Here is a 21637-nt window from a genome sequence, read left to right as displayed (position 1 = left end):
CAACACAAATGTAGGAATATAATCAATTCTAAATGATCTATCTAGATATTTAATTATCTACTCACATTACACACGTAAGGTTGGTGGATTCTGAGCATATCGGTCTGCTGGGGCTGCTCTAACGAAATATCATGAATGGGAGTCTTAAACGATAGACATTTATTTCTCATGGTTTGGAGGCTAGGAAGTTCAAGTTTAAGGTGCTGCCAATTAGATTCCTGTGAGGGCCTTCTTCCTGGCCTGCAGATGGCTGTGTTTTGTGTGTCCTCACAGGACAGAGACAGAGATATCTTTGCTCTCTCCTTGTAAGGACACTATCGCAGAGTTCCCTGGTGGTTCTGTGGGTTAAGGGTCTGGTGTTGTCACTGCTGTGGCTCAGGTTCACTCCCTGGCCTGGGAACCTCCTTCTGCCAAAATAAATAAATGAATTTAATTGAATTAAAAACAAAACAAATAATTTTAAAAAAGAGACGCTATCCGATCCTGAGGACTCCATCCTCATGACTTCATCTAAAAGTAGTCACCTCCCACAGGCCCTATCTTCAAATGCCATCCTGCTGGGGGGCGGTGTGGGATGGTGACAGTTTCAGTCCATGAGTTTGGGGAGCCATAGTTCAGCCCACAGCTCTGAGCAGAGAAGGTAATGGTTTATAATGACCGTCTGGCTATTTGTCCAGCATTCTGCTCCAGTACAAGCACCTAGGGTCGCAGGACTGTAACAGCAGAAGGTGTCCTGCACATACAGATCTGTTTCTTGTCTGGGTGGACGTGAGGGAAATGGAAAGGTGAAGAGAGTTGAGAAATGAGGGGGAGAGACAGGCAGAAGCCAGTTCATGAAGGGGTCCTGCCTTCACAAAAATAGTATGGATTTTATCTCCTGAATGAAAAGATAGATTCAATGATACAGTCACATGGTTGGCTGTGAGCTTTAAGAATTATAAAAATGTTCACCCTTCTGATCCCACATTGGGGAATTTTCCTGAGAAAATAATCTGGAAGATTAAGAGAGGTATGTACACAAAGATATTTACTACATTATTTACAATAATAAAATTGGGAGAAACCCACAAAGGACTACTTAGGGAGTTACTCAGTGAACCAACAAATACTTCCTGAATATAAAGTGACAATTAAAACAGGGAAGTCCAGATTAAGAGAATGGAAAAATCTGTGAAGTAGGTCAAATAAACAAAATGTAAAATTATAACTGCATAATGGTACAACTCCATAAAATAGGGACAAAAGGTGGACAAAACTAGCAGTAAATCCAGATAAAGATGACAACAGACTACCTGTTAGGTTTGGTGCCATTATGTGCCACCGACAAATCATGTCTACAGAAGCTGCTGCCATTTTTGCAAAAAATAACAAAAACCCCCCACGACCCGTCTTGTAGAAGGGAATCTGCTCCGCTTGTCTGCAGTCTCAGCCTCACAGAGCAGCCTTTGTTTGTGGCCAGCCTGAACAGACACTTGGCTTTCAGTGACACAAGTGAATTGATGAAATATTTGGGGTCAATACAGTGGAAAGAAGGATGCGTTTTATAATGAAGCACAGAACAATGCGGTAGCCGGGGGAAGCAGAGTGAAGGAGGAAGAGGATCTGACCTGGTAAATGAACTACACGCTTCAGGCCAAAGCATCCATTAGGTGCCATGTTGAGGATGAGAAATAGGGCTCTTGTGTATAAATAAGCCAAGGGGACCCTGAACAGCATGACGACGGCGGAGCAGAACGTGGGCTCACCCTCCCTGCGAACAAGTCCCGGAAAGAAAGAGCTGGATATGGCCACAGTGAAGACATTACTGGGTTTTGCCGTGGTAGATGATGGGTAAGATGCTTCCCCAAACTGGAGTTGTAGAATTTTCAGAGCAAGAAGAGGGGTTGGGTGATTCAGCCAAGGTCACACAGCTGATACATATAGCACTGAAGTAGAAACACTTATAGGGACTGAGTTTTAACTCCAGAACAATCACTTTCTTGCTATGTCTCAATCTTATGCTCCCTTGAAACCCCCACTCCACCACAGCGTGCCAAGGGCTGTCAATCCTCCCCCTACTACCAGGGAAGGGTCTTCGTTGCCAGCTGGCCAGCAAGTGGTCCATCCCTAAAATCCCATTTGATTATTTAATTTAATTGATTAATTTATTGGCTATGCCCATGGCATGTGGAAGTTGCCAGGCCAGGGATGGAACCCACACCACAGCAGTGACCCAAGCTGCTGCAGAGACAATGCTGATGCTGTATCTTTTTTTTTTTTTGCGTTTTAGCACCTCCCTGGCAGCATATGGAGGTTCTCAGGCTAGGGGTCGAATCAGAGCTACAGCTGCCAGCCCATATCACAGCCACAGCAATGCCAGATCCAAGCCACGTCTGCGACCTACACCACAGCTTACGGCAATGCCAGATCTCCAACCCAATGAGCGAGGCCATGGATCGAACCCGCAACCTCACAGTTCCTAGTCAGATTCGTTTCAGCTGCGCCAAGACGGGAACTCCACAGTGCTGTATCCTTAACCCACTGCACCACCAGGTAATTAATTAAATTAATAATTCAATTACATTATTTTTAATTAAAGTACAGTTGACTGACAATGTCGTGTTAGTTTCTGACGTCCAACCAAGTGGTTCAGTTACTATTTTTTTTTTCTTTTTACAGTTGCAGCTGTGGCACATGGACGTTTCTGGGCTAGGGGTCAAATTGGAACTACAGCTGCCAGCCTACACACAGCCACAGCACCACTGGATCCAAGCCACATCTGTGACCTACACTGCAGCTGGCAGCAATGCCTGATCCTTAACCGACTGAGTGAGGCCAGGGATCAAACCCACACCCTGCGGACACTGTTGGGTTCTCAGCCCACCGAGCCACAGCAGGAACTCCAAAGTGGTTCAGCCATACAGATTCTTTTCCATTATGGTCTATTACAAGATATTGAGTATAGTTCCCTGTACTACACAGGAGGACTTTGTTGTTTACCTATTTTATACATAGTAGGTTGTTTCTGCTAAATGTATTCTAATTTATCCTTCCCCCTTTGGTAATTATAAGTTTGTTTTCTATGTCTGTGAGTCTGCTTCTGTTTTGTAAATAAGTTCATTTGAATCACTTTTTAGGATTCCACATATAGTGATAGCATACGGTATTTGTCTTTCTCTGTCTAGCTTACCTCACTCCGTATGATCTTCTCTAGGTCCATCCATGTTGCTGCAAACGGCACTATTTCATCCTTTTTTAAGGCTGAGTCATTAAACTTCCATTTCAGGGTCGGTTTCCCAGGACCACTTCCAGTACCAAATGCTTTGGACTGAGATCGCTGTGAACAGGCGCTGAGGCAGAGGGTAGTGTGTTGAAAGTTTGTCAGGGAGTGTTTCCAGGGGACACACCTGTCTAGAAGCAAGGATGGCAGGAATGGCGGAGGGAGAATCTGGGAAAACTGTCACTGTGGTGAGCTGGGGCGGGTGGGAACCAGTGACAGGGGACATGCTCCAGGAGTAGTATTTCTGGCACTAGGGAGGTGAGAGGGCTAACAGCAACTAGAAGACAATGGCACTGATGCTGCAGAACACCGGCGATGTGGTGGAAAGAGCAAACAGGCCCCGGATGAGATAAGGAGTCAGGCTCTCATTCTGTGGTGTGGATTGGGGCAGACACGTTGACAGGCTGGAGCGGCAGTGGCTGCTTCCCGATTATGCTGGCTGCCCCCTAGACCAGGACAGTGGCACTGAGCTGCAGCCAGCAGCTCTCCTGGCAGTTCGGGTCAGCAGTGTGGCTTTGGTACTGGTTCTGGAAGCTCAGGCCAGCTTCATTTTCTCTACCCTCGCAAGGATTCTGCAGTTGAACACTGGGCAATTCCAACCACGTCTGTCTGATTTCAAAAGCCAAGTTCTGTCCTCAACACCATGTGGTGACTGGGAGAACTGAGCTTTCCTACCCAGAATGAACTAAATAAAAGGGAGCACACATGGCTGGAGAAGAGGGCCGTGGGTAAGGAAAGGAGGCAGTGCAAAAAATAAAAGCAGCCATTTGGAGGTAAAATACCAGGGCTCAAGTCCCTAACTCTACACCATATGAGCTGTGTGATGTCCGGCAAGCTACTCAACCTCTCTGTGCTCGGTTTAGGAGTGAGCTCTCAGAATCTCCCGCTCCTGGCTCCAACCTTTGGTTCTGTTTGATGGAGAGTGAAGTTGCTTCTTGCCTCATGTTTGCAAAACGGCTTTTCACAGCTCTGGCCACGGTGTCCTCCCCTAACTGTGTCAAGACAGGAAGAAAAGACAGACAGTGGGTGGGAAAGAGGGCTCTTTAATTCACAGGCAGCTGTCTCCAGATACGCTTCAGCAAATGTGTCCTCAAGTCTCCTTGGTCAGGACCAGGGACATGGTCACCGGCAGTTTTGTTGGAGTCGGAACAGACCACGCTTACCACTATCTTGGAGCTTTTTTTGGGCAGTCTCTCTCCTTAGAATGTTCTTCCTCCAGAGGTGTTTTTTCTTTTTTTTTTTTTTTTCTTTTTTTTTTTTTTTGTCGTTTTAGGGCTGCACCTGCAGCATATGAAAGTTCCCAGGCTAGGGGTCCAATCAGAGCTGCAGCTGCTGGCCTACACCACAGCCACAGCAATGCCAGATCCTTAACCCACCGAGTGAACCCATGACCTCCTGGATACGAGTCGGGTTCATTACTGCTGAGCCACAGCGGGAACTCCATTTCTCCAGACCTCGGAATGGCTTGTGCTCTCATTTCACCTTGGTCTCTGCTCATGCCCCATATCTGACTTCCTTAACCTTCTCATCACTCACTATGTCCTTACTCCAACCTCGTAATTTTTTTACAGTGCTCCTCGGTTGATTGCCTGTTCATTCACTTGGCTTCTTGAATATACATTTACGAGAAGGTAAAGTCCCCAGTGCAAGGACTGTGACACACTCACCAGCGCATCTCTGTGCCTAGAGCAGTGCCTGGCCCCCAGAAGCGCCTCTCGTGGAAGGACACACAGCGGATGGATGATCCTGCCAACAGCCGCTGAGTCATGGGAGCACAGAGGAGGTGCCACCACTGTGAGGACAGAGGACACAGAGGCTGGGGACTGTCCGGCGGCTGGTCTGAGCTTTAGCGTAACCACCGTGAGGTCTCTAGGATTTGTCCTCCTCCTAAGACACCTGGTCTGAGAGCTCGGAAATCAGGCTTCCTGTCCTGGCTCTGTGGACAATTTCCTGTGTGACCTTGGGCAGATTAGAAAACGTGAATTTTCGAAGCCTTGTTATTTCAATCACGTGAATAAAGGCAAGGGTGTTTTTTTTTTTTTTAATCTTCCAAGTCCTCACCAGCCTTACCTTTTTCTTAACATCAAGTTCACACTGGTTTGTTAATCACTGTCGTATTTGCGTTCTGCGTTGGAACAAAGAACGCAGGAAAGGGTAATCAAGACGCAGACATGCATCCCAGGGTCTCCTCCCCCTTACCAGCCAAGTCGGTACTGGACTCGCTTTCTCCCTGGCAAGGGACCCGGTCACTCCGTATTTGCTAGACAGCTGCGGCCTTGTCCTTGCTAGTTCTCTCATCTTGGGCAAAACATGGGGCTACTCTAAGCTTCAAATCTTTGCTGTGAAGATGAAGTGGGATTACACAAATAAGACAGCTGAAATTGCTTGTTGCTTGGCAATTGTTACAGTGAATACCGGCCACATACTGACAAAAGGGCCGTGATGGTGTTAGGCTTTGATGATTGCTCTCGGAGACTCCTATATTGAAAATACTGTTTGGAGTTCTCCTGTAGAGCAGCAGGTTAAAGGATCTGGCATTGTCACTGTAGCAGCTTGGGTCGCTGCTGTGGTGTGGGTTTGATCCCTGGTTTGGGAACTCCCACATGCCACACGTGCGGCCAAAAAAATCCCAACCAAACAAACAAACAAAAAAAAGAGTGCTTAAGTGTGGAAATACAGTAAAAACAGGATCTACGTTATTTTTTTATGAAAAAAATTATTTCAATATGCAATCTCGGAGTTCCTGTTGTGGCACAGTGGAAACCACCGACTAGGAACCATGAGGTTGAGGGTTCGATCCTTGGCCTCACTCAGTGGGTTAAGGATCTGGCATTGCTGTGAGCTGTGGTGTAGGTCGTAGGTCCCAGCTGGGGCTTGGAATCTGTGTTGCTGTGGCTGTGGTGTAGGCTGGCAGCTGTCGCTCTGATTTGACCCCTAGCCTGGGAACCTCCATATGCCGTGGGTGCGGCCCTAAAAAAAGAGCAATCTTGCACAGCTCATCAAAGGCAGTAAGAATACAACCTTGAACATGATTCATATAAGCGGCATAGCTTTTGCTGGCCAGGGTGGCGGGGGAGACCAAGCAGCAAACACCATGTTGGATGCAGGTACATACACGCTCCCATGTGGTGCTGGATAGATACTGCAGACAGAACAAACCCCTACCCCCCATAGGCAACTGTTCAAATACATCCGATGTGCGTTTGTTTAATTCGTGCGTTCTTGAGGAAAAAAATCTGTGGTTTGGATGCGTTTAAACGAATAATATTTGTTACAGATCTCATTCTGCTTTCACGTGTTATCACTGAGCATTATGCTTAGAAGATGCGCCTGTGTTCCAGGATAGAGGCCTCCCTTTCGCTTCAAATGCTGCCTGTCACCCCAGGGCCCGTCTTCATTTTGCTCATCCCGCAGGGCTGCACTTTGCGACGGGGTATGGACGCCCGTGGGCACTGCTGGGGGGAAGGCAGGTAAGCTGGGATGACCACTCTGGAGAACAACCTGGCAGAGCGCCCGGCCATACCTCCTAGGATGGGGGTGGATACCATGGAGAAAACATGCAAAAACACCTCAATCTTGTCGACTGCAAATCCAAGAGCTGCGATGCTGGAAACTGCTGTGCTGGAAACTGCTGTGCAACTCATGAGGGACGTGGTTAAATTTTCAGGAATTTGGTGAGCTGGGTCTTACATTCAGCCATTATTAAAACTCAAATTATATAAATAATACATACATATATACAGTAAAACCAAAGGCAATTATTACTTAAAACTCCTCACTTCCTAAACTTTTTTCACTGTTTTACTATCCCAGGCCCTAGAGGTCACGCCACCTACTGTAGGGGGGAAACACTTTATAATACTGAGTCCCCCCTCTGCCCCCGTGTCCAGGAACAGCCCATGGGCAGCTTGAAACGGGCCATGGTGGGAGTAATTACACCACGAAAATCAGCAAACATTAAAACCAGAATTTTTTTTCTTTTTCTTTGCCCCGAGAGCCAATTTTATTTTATTTTTTTAATTGTTATTTCCCCAATGCCGAGAGCCAGTTTTAAATACTCACCAGTTCATGGGAGACTGGTATTATCTCTCCTTTACAAACGAGGAAAGTGAGGCCCAGACAGGTTAAGAAACTTGCCCCAAACCACACAACTTTTGAGCAGGAAAAAGGATTCAGACCCAGATGTGTCTTAGACTTGGTACCCGGATGAAAATTAGACGTGAGTTAGACCATTCAGACTCTAAAACTCTTACCACTATCAGGGCACTAATTGCTTTTTTTTTTTTTTTTTTTTTTTATAATCGATTGGCTGCCAGCACCTGGGTACAGTGTGAAATCAACAAAAGCAGAGTTTCTAGAAACATCTGCTTACCAGTTGCGCTTCATTAACTGCTCACGTGAGAGCTCCATCCCCAAACACAGGTGCTGCGGCTTTATGTAAGTATGAAAAATAAACGAGCTGCACATCAGGTTCGTGTCTCGAGGCTGCGTAAACTAATCATTCCACATGGCAGCTGAGCTATTTTAGCTACTGTTTAACTTTACAATGTCTGTGCACTGGAGGCTTCGACCTCGTGCCTGTGCGGAGTGTGTTTATGTACCTGGAGGTTACTTCCTGAGTTTTCCTGGGAGAGCAACTTGAACTTGGGCCGTGTTTTGTTCTGTCAAATACCTATTTCTTCCCTCATTCAGCCATTCAGTTAGTCCTCAATGAACTCTTTTTTTTTTTTTCTTTTCTAGGGCTGCACCTGAGGCATATGGAGGTTCCCAAGCTAAGGGCTCAATCAGAGCTGCGGCTGCTGGCCTAGGCCACAGCCACAGCAATACAGGATCCAAGCCACATCTGTGACCTACACCACAGCTCAGGCAACACCAGATCCTTAACCCCCACTGAACGAGGCCAGGGATTGAACCTGCATCCTCATGGATACTAGCTGGGTTAACCCGCTGAGCTACAACATTCTTTTAAAAAAGCGTTTTTAGTAAGGAAAATTTCAAAGGTACACAACAGCACAGAAAATAGTATAACAAATCTCCACGTACCTACTACTGAGCCTCAACCATTTCCAACTCACAGCTATCCTGTCTCATGTATACCCCTGATATCTGGGCATTTCATTTATCCAATTTATATCCATCTTAAGAATCTCCTTTATTCTAGACACCATGTAGGACATGCATGATTCCACCAGAACAAGCAGGCTTTCTGGTGCTTCTATAGTAATTGTCACCATTCATTTTCTAAATTAAACCATTCTATCTTCAAACATCCTATGCAATAGATACTACTGTATTGCAGATGAAAGAGCTCAAGTAGAGGGTTTTTTGGTTTTGATTTTTTTTTTTTTTTTCGGCCGTGTCCCCGGCATACGGAAGTTCCCAGGCCAGAGGTGGAACCCATGCCACACCAGTGACCTGAGCTGCAGCACTACCAAGGTCAAATTCTTCACCTGCTGTGCCACCAGGGAACTCCATAAAATGGAGTTTTGTAACTACCTGTCCAATATCCCCCAGTGGGCTGAGCGCCAGAGCTGGGATTCCAACCGAGGCAGTCTGGGTGGGAGGCCATGCGTTACCCAAGACACCACAGGTGCCACCCAGGAGTTCACTGTGCTCCACTGGACACAGAACTGCTCTCTCAGCTTCCGCAGCAGCACTGTTCCTACCCTGCTTCTCCCAAGGTCAATGACTAGAACTGTCCCTAAAGCCCTCTTCAGATGGTCCACCTTCCCCCAAACAAGACAACAGCTTACTCAATGCCATATTCTAATATGTCTGAGTTTTTGAAACACCGGCTTCCTTTTCTTCTTTCCTTTTAGGCAACAAGGTTTCACAAATCTGCATTTTTCCTAGGGCATGCTATTAAAAATAACACATTTAAGTCTTCTTTTAAAAAATGTATTGGTGTGTAGTTGATTACAATGTTGTGTTTGTGTTCTAAACAAGTTTAGAACTAGATTAAGTGTTTACACTTGCCCAATTTTATCCTAATTAAATAATTTATGTGAAGTGCCTAGTATAGTCCCTAGCAGAGTTCACTATAATATTAATTTCTTCATTTACTCTAATAAGTATATAAAGTAGGTTGGACAGGCACTCGTAATCAGATTTGACAGTTGAAGAAACTGAAACACAAGGAGGCATCTTTCCTTGGCTGCTCCTTAAGACCCAGTCCAACATGAGGTCTCTGGTTCACCTTTAGCGCCTGTTAACCAACACTTTCGAGCCTTTGAGTACACACGGTATCTCCCGAAAGGAGGAGCTGGATCATCTTGCTTGGGCTGCGCCTGACTTGACGGCTGGTCTGGAGGAAACAAAGGAGGTAGAGGCAGATCTTAGGACGAACCCCACCTTGTGAAGCTCCTGCCTCTAGTGGTGTCTTCGCAGTGTCTGCAGCCAGGGAAGACCATTCCTCTCCAGGAAGGAGGAGGGACAGTTCCTGGGATCAGAGGAATGTGGGGTTCAAGGGTCTCAGATTTGTCCATTCAAACACCCTTACCCCATGTCTCAAGGTCTGCTGTTTCCTTAGCTGGGCCCTGACACTGACCTCAGAGTCTCCTTAAGGCTGTGTTCTCCTTGGTAACCAAGCTGTACTCACAATTAAAGCCTAGGATGAATGGCAACTATCTTCCTAGGGCTGTTGGGGGGAGAGGGACATTTCTCTGTTGTCCTGGAAACTTTCCCAGTTGCACAGCATTCCTTGAGGTTGACAGTTGGCCAATCAAGCTGCCATTTTCCTCTCCTCTCACAAGACTTCTAAAGACCAGCAACCAGAGTCAGCCAGCTCTACATTCCCTATAATTAACATTGACCACGTATTTTTTTATGAATTGCCACTACATAAAGCAATGCCTCATCTTCCGAATTCACCATTCCAATTCACTGCTGGTGAAAACCTCAGCAACTGTGATGCTGCTGCGTGCCAAGGGTTAATGTCACCCCATTTACCAACATGACTGGGATCCTTACTGGATCCAGTTGGTCCAATACTAGAATCCATTTGGACGGTTTGTTTGTAGAACTGCTTGTATCACCAAGTGTCTTAGCCTGGGTCCACAAAGTAGCAGGGTTGAGAGAAGTACTTTGCATGCAAGAATTTACTCTGGGATGAGTCCAAGGGAAAAAGAACGGGGTCTGGGGAGAGCAAGACAAGGAAGGAAGACAATCCAATTCAATGTTCTACTGAGCTGATCTCTGCTGAGAGGAAATGGGCTTTACTTTTCTGGGGACTGTCTGAAGAGCCATGTAGAATCACCACTTGAGGGTGACGTGGTGATTATTTTTCTACTGCTTGGTTCTCATCCTGCACGAGGTAAGGATTGCCCTCGGGATTTTAATGTGTTAAAATCTCTCGCCGTGATTGTACATTTATATATTTCTCCTTGTAGATGATCAATTTTTGCTTCATGTGTTTTGAAGTCGTAAGTAGAATCTAGAATTAGTAGATACTTCTGGTGATTGGGAATTTTTATTATACAATGACCTTTACTCTTAGTAATGCATTCTGCCTTAAGTTTTATGTAATAATACCTACCACGGCGTAACTTAATTCCATTATTTCAATCTACTGGTATCCGTATGTTTTAGATGTCTCTCTCATAAAGAGCATATGGTTGGACTTCTAAAATTTTAGTTTGACAATTCTTGTCTTTTTTTGGCCATGCGTGAAGCATGCAGAAGTTCCCGGGCCAGGGATCGAACCTGTGCCACAACACTGACCTGAGCCACTGCAGTGACAATGCCAGATCCTTAACCTGCTGGGCCACCTGAGAACTCCCTATAATTCTTGTCTTTGTTTGTTTTTTTTGTCTTTTTGTCTTTTTATTGTTGTTGTTGTTGTTGTTGCTATTTCTTGGGCCGCTCCCGCGGCATATGGAGGTTCCCAGGCTAGGGGTTGAATCGGAGCTGTAGCCACCGGCCTACGCCAGAGCCACAGCAACGCCAGATCCGAGCCGCGTCTGCAACCTACACCACAGCTCACGGCAACGCCGGATCATCAACCCACTGAGCAAGGGCAGGGACCGAACCCGCAACCTCATGGTTCCTAGTCGGATTCGTTAGCCACTGCGCCACGACGGGAACTCCTAATTCTTGTCTTTGAATCAGAGCATTTACTCCATTTATATTTGATGTTAATAGAATGTCCTACGTCCCACCCCCCTCTAGATTTTTGTCTTTCTCCGTCATCCCATTTTGGACTGTCAGTTGAAAGTAATATATTTTTACCCTTTAGTGGTCACTTACAGCAAACCATGCATTGCCGACCTATCAGAGTCCAATGTGAGTTAATACATTTAGTCTCCTCTCAGATGATGTGAGGACTTGGGTAAACAGTTGAAGTTTATATGATTTATATGCTAGTGTTGTCGTGTGTTTCAGTTCTCTTGTAAATATTTTTAACTACACAAGATGTCACTTTCTTTGCTCTTCAATTATTCTTGCATCATTAAACTTCAATCAACTTGGATTTATCTTTGGAATTTCCTTTGGGCAGGTTTATTGGTGATAAACTGATTTTATCATCTGAAAATGTATTTCTTCATTCTTGAAGGGTATTTTTGGTGTGTTGAACTCTGCATTGGCAATGAACGCCTTTTAGCCCATTTCATCACTGTCTTTTGCTTCTCTTATTTCTATTGAGAAGTCTATTTCTCTTTCTTTCTTTTTTTGCTGCACCTATGGCATGTGGAAGCTGTTCCTGGGCCAGGGATTGAACCCAAACCACAGCAGTGACCTGAACCACTGCAGTGTCCACGCCTTCCCCCCGCCCCACTCCTTGACCCACTGCGACACAAGAGAACTCTTCCTCCTCATTTTCTTAAAGTACAATGTGAAGGGGAGACTCGACAACCACTAGGGTCCTCACTCCTGTTCTGACATCTTGTGGAAAAGACTTGGGCTTGCTTAGCCGTGGACTTCAGTAGCAGTTACGTAAGAAGTCGCAGGGGGGAGCAGCTCTCTTTTAGTGGGTGGAATTCTCGCCTGAGCCTCCTCTCTCTGCTCTGCCGAGGACCACCCTCATATCACTGGGAATAAATAATGATGGTTTAACCATTTGCATGTGTTCCACTACGCCCATTTGTGGAATGTTTTGACGTTTTTTTGACGGAGAATAGTATCTGCACATCCAGATAATTACAGTAGGGTATGGAGAGGCTTGTGAGTGAAGCTTATTCCGAGGGTAATAAATTCCATGTCTTGGCAGGATAGGCTCTCCTTAAGATAAGAGAAGAAACAAATGGAGCTCTGGAGAGTGAAATCCTCTTCATCCTTAGAGAAAAGTCACACATGTTCTCACTTGAGGATGCAATGGAAAGAGTATTTGGAATCAGGGATTCTGGATTTAGTTAAGTCCCCTGCTACTAATTAACAATGAGACTTTAAGTCACAAATCTATTTGGATTTTAGTTTTTCTTCTGCTGTAAAATGAGGATGAAATGAGAGGTTGCAGACTCTTTGTAAATTCCTGAATTACTATCCAAATGTAAATTATCATCTTTTTATACAACATCGGTCTGGGCACTGAACAGATTAGTGATGGGGGGAGCCAGGGGGGCAGGTTTGCTCGTTTTCTCCAAAAGAAGGAAAGAGCTAGAGAGAGGAACATCTTAGAGCACTTCTTTTGCTTCCATATTTAGATAACAAGGTTTCTGACTACAGGGTCACTGGAACACAGTAAGACATGGGGCAAAAATGGAGATTTAAGCTAGATGAAACTTGATCCATCCCCTATTGGGGCCACATGCTGTGTAAGTGGGACAACTGCCTAACCTCGCCAAGACTATCAATGAAATGGGGATAGCTCTTCAATGCAGTGGAGAAGACTTCTTGAGACACCTCATGAAAAACTGCCTAACCATGTTTTGAACGTTCTAGATGCTCAATAAATGCGAGTTCCATTCTCTCTTTCACAGAGGGGAGTGGCCGCATTTACAAATTAACTTTTGTTAACATTTTACCGAGAGCTCCTTGAGACCCATCAATTGAAATACTCATGGAAGGGGAAAACTTAAGTAGAAAACCTCCATAGAACTTTCTGCTCTGTGAAAATTATCTGGAGGAAGACATGTGCCAATTAGGCTAAAAGGAAAAGGAAGGTTAAATATTATCTGAGTGATTTTGAAAACTGTATTATACCATAAAATAATACCTATTAAGTAATGTAACTTCCCATCCATGCCATTCCACATTTCATTGGCTCCCATCAACTTGCAGCACTCAAGGATATGGTTTGCTGTTTAAAAGGGGGGGAAAAAGGCAAGCAAAACGATGTATCATGGGCCTTCTTCCTGCCAGCTTTAAATTACCCCCACTTAACCCCAGAAGAATCCAAAGAGCAGCATCTTTTAGCTGAAATTTCAGCTTAAATGTTTCTATAGCTTCCCAGCTGACTCGCCATTCATAAGCCTTTTAAAAATTAATTATTAAAACCGTTTCCATTAGTCTTCTGCTTGGCCTTCATGCAGTCATTCTTCTTCTGCTGTTTAGCAAGTGACAAACCACCAGCATTAGCTATAAATACACGGCACCAGATATGGGAAGAAGGCATATGACTCATGCTGGACCGCTCCCCAGGGCTAACTCAGTGATGACTGAATTCTGGGAAGTGGGGTCAGGTCCACACTTAACCTACAGGCAAATTCCAAAGCAGCCGGCCCTAGGAAGAGAATTCCCTTCACCAGCAGTTCCTTCTACTCCGCTTCTTGGTTCAAGGCACTGGGACATTTCACTCGCTTCGCTGTTGGTAAATTCCTTCTATCTGTCCGTCTGTCCATCCATCCAGTAAACACTACTGATGTTCTTACCAACCACACACCTAACACAGGAGGCAGAATATCAGATGAGAATGGGTTTCTGTCCTCAGAAAGAACACACCTGCAATGTGGGAGTAAATAGCCATTACAGTGTAGAGGGACAGAATGGAGAGCCCGGGTGGCCAGACAAGGACATCAGGAAAGACTTCTAGGAGAAGGTCATATCAAAGACATCAAAATAAAGATTCAGGAGGGTCCGGGAGCATTCCCAATACAAGAGCAGCTTAGGCAAAGGCAGAGGACTGCAAAACAGAAGGACTTCTTGGAGAATGAAACAGGGTGAAGAATGGCTGGATTGGAAAGTTCCTTGAGGCCAGCGGTCAAAGCCGAGGCAGGCAGGGAAGGTGGGCTTACATTCGTGGCAGCCTGGTCGTGCCTGTCCCATGCTGGGAACAGAGACTAGGGAAGCAGCCTAGCAGGTGGCCTCACAGGCAGGTGCCTCATGTTTGGGCGCTGGTGAAAGATTTCTTCCAAGAATCTGGGAGTTCCTGTCGTGGCGCAGCAGAAACAAATCCGAATAGGAACCATGTGGTTGCGGGTTCAATCCCTGACCTCACTCAGTGGGTTGAGGATCCAGCGTTGCTGTGAGCTGTGGTGTATAGGTCACAGACACAGCTCGGATCTGGTGTTGCTGTGGCTGTGGTGTAGGCCAGCAGCTGTAGCTCTGATTCGACCCCTAGTCTGGGAACCTCCATATGTCATGGGTGTGGCCCCAAAAAGACAAAAAAAAAAAAGACAAAAAAAAGGAAAAAAAAGGAAAAAGAAATATCTGAAAACCACTGGTTTAGAGGAGGAAGTGTCTGTGCTAAGTCAAAGAGTCTGATCCTTTTCCAGTCCATGTTCAGAGGGGCAAGAGCCAGAGACTGTGCTGTTTCTGCCTCATTCCCTGAAGACTCACAGAAGTGAGTTTCAATGAAAATTTAGATCATGAAGAACCTGTGGGCTGTTTTAACGATACAAACCACAGGAAGTGAAATCTAACAAAACCGGTTGGTGGAAAAAAAAAAAATTAAACAAACAATCGCCCCCTCCCCCCCACCAAAAAAAAAAAGAAAGAAAAAAAAAATTCGGCTGGTGGAATGTGGGTTAAAATGTTACAGAGCACGGCTGGACAGGTAAAAGCAGTGCCAGATGCCAGGAAGGTGCACGGACCTACTCGTTTGGTAGCTCACGTGCCGTTCTGACTCTGGAAACCAGCGGAGAACGTGCAGGGTGGGGAATTTTCCATCTATATTTTCATTAACCTTGTTATTGAAAACATGAGCACTGAGCAGTTACAACACTCATGGTGCCTTACGTCCAAAATGAGGCTCCGGTTACCACGTCTACTTGGAAAGCTGGGCTGCCAGAACATGCTTTAGTTCTCTTTAAAAATCATTGCCAAAAGAAATGAAAACTACACAGAAACCTATTTTAGAAGCCATTTAAAGTTATGGGGGAAAGCCTTTAAGATCGCTTAGAGCATGTGTTTTGATAAACGCCCTACGATCATCTCTGCGGCAGGAGTGATGTCAGCGCCGATGGAACGTGAAACAGCCTTTACGTCAATCTTCATGCTTTTTTCAAAGTACCCTCACATCAGCTATTTTATACCCACAAAGATAGGACCAATGGGACTGAGAGGCAAATACATCCATGTAATTTATAAGTGCAGATAATAAATGTATGTCATCAGTGAATCGTGCTAAGGCATAAGGTACAGTACTCAGGTCCACTAAATTCTACCGCCCTGTTTCAACCCCCCCACCCTGCCCACCCCACCTCAACAGCTACTTTATAAAGGCTTTTTTTAAAGTACAATCTCCTCCTTATAAGTAGGTATAAGGTACAGCATGGAGACTATAGCTGTAATACATACGGTATAGTTGAGAGTGGCTAAGACTGCAGATCCTAAAAGTTCTCATCACAAGGGAAAAAACTTAATTAAATGAAAAAATAAAAGGACAGACTTAAGGAAACAAACAAGCCAGCCGCCATCCATGAAATGTTTAAATGGTTCCCTCATGTGGTGTGTTTACAAAACTATGAGTGTTAACAGCGAAGGCTCTATCCTGATTATGGGCTGGGCCTTGTTCTTGGTTCTGGAAATGAGAAGAATCTTCTATCACTTCTCGTTGCCATTTGAGGGAGTAACGCCCCCATTCACTCCCCCCATCTCTTGTCCTGGGACCAAGTGACTGTGTTCTCAGCTCCAGGATGCCCACTGTTAGACTTAACCAGGTAGGGAACCCACTAAACGGTAACCATAGTTACCACATCCCCTTGTTGACAATATTCAATTCTTCTTCACCTACCCAATTCCAGCTACCCTCCAGGGCCCCCTCAAAGTCCTCAGAGGCCTCCCTAACCGCTTCCACCCACCCTAGTGTCTTCTTTCACTCATCTCCTCTACCATAGGTTCGCTTCACTGGATTATTTAGCATTTGGAGCCTAGCTTTCTTGTATGGTAGGTTGTTTTTCCTTCTTCTTCTTCTTTTTTTTTTTTTTTTTTTTTGGCCACACCCGTGGCATGTGGAAGTTCCCTGGGCCAGGGATCAAACTCACATCACAGCTGTAACCAGAGCCACAGCTGGGGCAATGCCTGATGCTTAACCTGCTGGGCCACAAGGGAAGCTCCTGTAGGTTGTTTTTGAAGCATATATATTTTTTCCATTTGAAACAAGGATAATACCTTGTTAGGCAAGTATGAGAACAATTAATATATTAAGTTCTTAGCTCCTCTCCTCCTAACACAGAGTAGGTGCTCAGTAAATGCTGAATTGGTAAAAGGGGCAGGAGCTATGTCTCTTTTCTCATCTCTCATGCAACCTGATATGGGATGCAAAGAAAAAGCTAGAGGAGTATTAATCACTTTTCTTATTTGTAGCTGAATCAATTCACCTCTGGTCTCAGGAAACCAAGAAGGCATTTTTTCTCCTTCACAATTATAATTAGCCCACACGAGTGTCCTCACAGTCAGGGTGATGGTACTACCTTTTATAAGACTCATTTACACAGTATTTCCACATTTATAAAGCATTTCTTCTTTTTTTAAATGTTTATTATCTCATTTGATTCTCCCAGTAACTCCCTGAATGTTAGTAGGTAAGGTATTAAACTTATATACTAGAAATCTGAATTCAGTGTGGCTCGTGGTAGTACCACTTTACCCTAATTTACAGTATACACAACATTTAAAAACCCATTTTCTTATTTGATGATTACTTAAGATCTTACTAGTACTTAACTTTTTTAAATTCTTTTTTTTTTTTTTTTTCTTTTTATAGCCACACCTACAGCATATGGAAGTTCCCAGGGCTAGGGGTTGAATCAGTGCTGCAGCTGCCAGCCTACAGCACAGCCATGGCAACACTGGCTCCAAGACACATCTCTGACTACGTCACAGCTTGCGGCAACACCAGATCCTGTTAACCCACTGAGCGAGGCCAGGGATTGAATCCATATCCTCATAGAGACTAGTTGGGTTCTTAACCTGCTGAGCCACAGCTAGATCTCCTTAACTTTTAATACCTTTTAAATTGTCTACATATCAGCAGACACTAAACTTGGCATGATCTCTACGACTGCTTCAAAGAGCAAAAGAAATTTTAAGAAAATACAAATTAGGTATATTGCCTCCACTGTAAACCTAGAGTGCATTAAGCAGCTCACCCCCAGCATAAAGGATATTAATCCCTGAGGCCGTGCATGCTTTTCTTTGTTTTTGGCTGTGCCCAGGGCTGCAGAAGTTCCTGGGCCAGGGACTGAACCAGAGCCACAGCAGCGACAATGCCGAGTCCTTAACTGCTAGGCCACCAGGGAACTCCCTATGCATGCTTTACTATCTGTAAAAGAGCTAGCTGCATGAATTCTCAGAATGTATGTTTCTCTTTCTTCCATACCTATTTCTCAATAGTCTCCAATTTATAGATGGACAGAATTAAAAGAGAACTTGATATAGCTCTGGAATGTATTAGCATAGCCCTTACTCCTTTAAGAGGTTCCCATAGTTCAAAATTACTGACCCTGCCAGCACTAACATACTTCCTACAGAATGCTCTCTTTAAACAAACAAGAATTCGGAGTTCTCGTTGTGGCGCAGCAGAAATGAATCCGACTAGGAACCATGAGGATGTGGGTTTGATCCCTGGCCTCGCTCAGTGGATTAAGGATCCAGTGTGGCAGTGAGCTGTGACATAGGCCGACAGCTGTAGTTCCCATTCAGCCCCTAGCCTGGGAGCCTCCATACACTGCGAGTGTGGCCCTAAAAAGCAAAAACAACAAAACAAGAGTTTATCATGACTTTGGGCAATTCACCGACCAAGACCTGTGCCTTGACGGAGAACCTGAAGAATGGGAGGCCGACGAGATCTTTATCACAATCATTCTACAGTTCCAAGCTAAGCTGATTGGGGAAAGAAACAAAAGAGTCAGTAAAATAAACTCTTTTCATTTGTTTCATGAGATTCAGTTATTTCCCCTGAATCTCTCTTTTTAAGGATGAAATCTGACAAATTTCTTACCTTCCATTCCGTTTTTTCCCCTGGAGCTCAGGACAATCCTGAGGTTCCTGGACATCCTTCTTGGTGCTTTTTACATTTTACGTACACATTTAATCATAACAATAGTTTAAGTTACATAAATAGTATCCTACTGCTTTATTCTTCTGCTACATTTTTTAATTTAAAACAGTTTGAGATTTATTTACATAGCTATTCATCCATTTTAATTGTTATGTCTTCAATGTGTGAAAATAACATAGGTATTTATTTGTTACATTTCTGCATGAGTTGGAAACAGTTTTCTGTAAAGGGCCAAACAGCAATGTTTTAAGCTTCTCAGGACACATATGGTCTCTACTGCATATTCTATTTATTTATTTAAAAACGTATTTTACTGGCTGCATATGCCTAACTGCAGCTTGCAGCAACACCAGATCCTTAACCCACTGAGTGAGGCCAGGGATCAAACCCACACCCCCACAGAGACAATGTCAGGTCTTTCACCCACTAAGCCACAATGGGAACTCCTGCATATTCTTTCTAAAAACACAGTCCTTTAAATATATCATGTCAGAGGCCCCCAGATTACTCTCTAGTTCAATGACCCATGGAACTCAGAAAAGCTGTCGGGCTGACAGTTACAGTTTACAGCAAAAAGATAAAATTTAAAATCAGCAAATGTAAAAGGCACCAGGAAGAGTCCAGGAGACCTGCACAAGCCTCCAAGTTTCCTCTCCAGAGAAGCTGCAGGGACCGAATTTAATTCTTCCGGAAGAGATGTGGGACAACACGCAGAGCATCCCGTCAACAAGGGACACTTACCTGAGACTCCGTGTCCAGGGCTTCCATTGCAGTGCAGGTCTGGCAGGCATGGAGCACCCACTTGGCTGGCCTTATTCAGCTTCCGGCTCCTCCAGAGATCAAGCTGCTCCTGTGAGGTGCAAGGTCCCCCCACCCCAAAATCACTGTTATCATAAACTATCTGATGTGGCTCAAGGCTCCAAGTAAACAGAGGCACACCCAGGAGGCGGGATATTCTAAGAACTTAAAAGGTTATCTCCTAGGGAGCTGGTCAAGGGGCAGGCTTATCTTTGGAATGTGCAGGATTTGATAAGCTAGACCCTGCACACCTGGTAAAACAATTCTTAGCTTAGAGGCCACGGACTGGATTTGACTGGAAATGCTAGTGCTGGAGTCATGTAAGTTAGTTTTTTTTCCCCTGTTACTTCAAACATTGCCATAAGAATCCACCCTGTGGATGCCTTATTGTTTAGACAATATACTGTGGGAACAATAACTTTTTCTCAGAAATAAAATTGTGAAATTAGAAATACGTAAAACACGCGACTCCCTTTAAAAAGGAATCAATCGATAATGCTAATCACTACAACTCTGAATATTACATATTTAGATGCAGTACTATAAACTCCCAGGCCTTCTTAATATGGAAAGTGAATTTTATAAATATAAAATCTGTATTTGGGAGTTCCCGTTGTGGCACAGAGGAAACGAATCTAACTAGTATCCATGAGGATGCAGGTTCGATCCCTGGCCTCGCTCAGTGGGTTAAAGATCCAGCATCGCTGTGAGCTGTGCGGTAGATAACAGATGTGGCTCGGATCCCGCGTTGTTATGGCTGAGACATAGGCCAGCAGCTGTGGCTCCCATTCAACTCCTTGCCTGGGAACTTCCATATGCTGCAGGTATGGCCCTAAAGAGAAAAAAAAAATACATGTATTAGATACTAATATATTAAAGTAAAGGTTTTAAAAAGACATTAAATTTGAGTACATATATTTTATCATAAGCAACAAGTTGCCCCATTGTGTTTTTCTGCTGCTACATATAAAGGAAATTTTTTCCATCAGATTATTTTATTACACATTCTCTCCTTGTGCGAATGAATGTCAAAGTTATGAAATAAGTCTTAGGTATTGTGTAAAGTCAAAACATGACCAATGGAGAAGACAGTGGTAGTTCACAAACTATATATTTATTAATATCATCAAATGTACCTGAATTTAAAACAAAATATTAGACTTTATTTTTCTATCTAGAGCTAAAGCTTTGTTTTACAATATCAATGCAATTTTCCAGATTTCGGGAAAAGCATTTCAGTTTTGTATCTCTCTGCTACAAATGTCTATAACAAGCTTCAAGATTCAATAATTTTAGAACCTAAGTATGATGCAGAACTTTAGTAAAAACACTCACCTGTGGAATCATTGTTGTAAGCAAGGGTAATTTCTTCCTTCCATCCTTCTTTCCTCCCTCCCTCTCTCTTCCTTCCTTCCCTCGTCTTTTTTTTTTTTTTTTTTTGGCTTTTTAGGGCCACACCTGAGGCACATGGAAGTTCCCAGGTCGAATCATGGCCTACACCGTAGCCACAACAACAACGCAGGATCTAAGCCACCTCTGCAACCTACACCACAGCTCATGGCAATGCCAGATCCTTAACCCACTGAGCGAGGCCAGGGATCGAACCCACATCCCCATGGGTATTAGTTGGATTAGCTTCCACTGTGCCACAAAAAGAACTCCAGCAATGCGTAATTTCAACTTTACTAAAGTAATGAAAAGTTTTTTTTCAAGATTTTTGCCTATCCTTGGTATTATATGATTGTATAAAATGGTATCTAATTGTACTTGAATTTCCTTGGCTTAGAGACCTAAAACATTTTTGTGTTAATTGACTTTTTGATCTTCTTCGTATATAATTTTTTCCCCTTAAGTCAGCCTTTATATAATCTGGACACTTCAATTGCCAGTTACTGGTAGATACATTCAAGTATGCTGCCTTTTCATATTTAAATTTCTAAATTTAATACAATCAGATGCATTAACCTTTTTATGGTTCACTTTGTGTGTGTGTCAGTCAACTTCTTTCTTGCACTAAGTCATAATATTTTTCTGTATGTCTTTCTCTCTTTTCTCTTTCTGGCTGACCCACAATACATGGAGTTCCTGGGCCAGACATCAGATTGGAGCGGCAGCTGCAACCCAATGCCGAACTTGCGGCAATAGTATCCTTCAACCCACTGTGCCAGGCTGGGGATCAAACCTGCATCCTGGCGCTGCAGAGA

At 44.2% G+C, this 21637-nt stretch overlaps 1 protein-coding gene across 3 annotated transcripts in view; it reads right to left on the bottom strand.

Annotated features, from left to right (window-relative positions):
• Positions 1–21637, bottom strand: part of LOC146403655 (uncharacterized) — a 93481-nt gene that overhangs the window by 24449 nt on the left and 47395 nt on the right. For all 3 annotated transcript variants that reach the window (XM_085021028.1, XM_085021026.1, XM_085021029.1), the window contains exon 2: positions 19377–19485. The gene's annotated coding sequence lies outside the window, so the exon portion shown is untranslated. The remainder of the gene's footprint in view (positions 1–19376; positions 19486–21637) is intronic.

This window comes from Sus scrofa, chromosome 4, assembly GCF_054392235.1.
Source record: "Sus scrofa isolate SSC_HxYL_T2T_F1_AM1 chromosome 4, Sscrofa_HxYL_maternal_Yorkshire_Landrace_v2.0, whole genome shotgun sequence".
In the NCBI taxonomy this organism is placed as follows: Eukaryota; Metazoa; Chordata; class Mammalia; order Artiodactyla; family Suidae; genus Sus; species Sus scrofa.
This window is presented reverse-complemented; position numbering and strand designations above follow the sequence as displayed.